The 1,115-nt window shown below is 36.3% G+C and overlaps 2 protein-coding genes across 3 annotated transcripts in view; one reads left to right on the top strand and one right to left on the bottom strand.

The window, feature by feature from the left end:
* LOC106867430 (zinc finger protein GLI1) overlaps nucleotides 1–1,115 on the bottom strand; it is a 420,253-nt gene that overhangs the window by 110,516 nt on the left and 308,622 nt on the right. The gene's annotated exons all lie outside the window — the stretch shown is intronic.
* LOC106878371 (aspartyl aminopeptidase) overlaps nucleotides 1–1,115 on the top strand; it is a 383,150-nt gene that overhangs the window by 319,440 nt on the left and 62,595 nt on the right. The gene's annotated exons all lie outside the window — the stretch shown is intronic.

Genomic DNA, 1,115 nt, shown 5'->3' with positions numbered 1-1,115 from the left:
ATATATATATATACTACTACTACTACTATAGTATCAAACAGTGACAATGAGTGCCCAGCATCTTCATGGAAAAAGCATTCTTCAAACTTTCTACTAAAAAATACTGGTAATCATCTCCATTTTGGACCCAAAATGGAGATGATTACCAGTATTTTTAAATGGACTGCTTGAAGAATTGCAGATATGCTTTCCACATGAAACCATTGCTAGCTTTGTTAATCCACAAATAATGTACATTTACATAACAGGTTTCTTTCAGTTTCCATCTACAAAATCCACTCACAGAGCTTTGGTCAGACCATGGCTATAGTAGAAGACACTTGTCAAAGGTCTCATGCAGTGGGACTGAACCATGAACCATGTGGTTGGGAAGCAAACTTTGTACTACCCATCCTCACCTGCACTTATGTATCTGTATTCTGTTTCAACGAAGTCACCATCTGACCCATTCAAGTATGGAAAAGTGGATGTAAAATGATAACGATGGAGTCTTTAAAATGACAGGTTTCGTTTCATAGAATCACAACCAATCTTAGGTGGGCTGATACCAAAAGAGTTTAAAGAAAAAGATTGCATTCAGGGTAAGACTTATTAAAGAGGGAACAGTAATAGGGATAGGAAAGAAATAGTGGTGAAACAACAAGAGATTTGATACTGAATATATTGAGTATAGGTTACATAAGAGCTTAAGGGAAAGTTTTTTTTAAGTAAAATAAGTTTTTTTTTGTATTATTTTTATTTTCCTTCAAATCTTTTTTAGACGGGGGGGGGGGCATCTGGTAGCAACCTCTCATTGCGATTGTTATAGTGGGTGGAGCGGAAATGTCATGATGACAGGCTGCTTAGTAAAGTATTTATGGCTACCAGCAAAACCTGGCTATCTGCTTACCATCAACTCTTGTAATATTGGAAATTGATTAAAGAGCTTCTTTAATGAGATGATAGTTTGATGGACTTTGAGCTGATTTCCTCTACTTTGAGCTGGTTTTCTTTACTCTGAGCAGTTTTTTTCCTTTCTAAAGCAAAATAAGCATATGCTTAGAGTGTCAAGGGAAGTGGGGCACCACAGAAATGGTTTGCTTTACGGCACAAAAGAAATCACTTTAAACTTGCTA

The sequence above is a fragment of the Octopus bimaculoides genome, chromosome 17 (genome assembly GCF_001194135.2).
Source record: "Octopus bimaculoides isolate UCB-OBI-ISO-001 chromosome 17, ASM119413v2, whole genome shotgun sequence".
NCBI lineage: Eukaryota > Metazoa > Mollusca > Cephalopoda > Octopoda > Octopodidae > Octopus > Octopus bimaculoides.
Note: the sequence above shows the minus strand (reverse complement) of the source record. Positions and strands in the feature narration are given on the sequence as shown.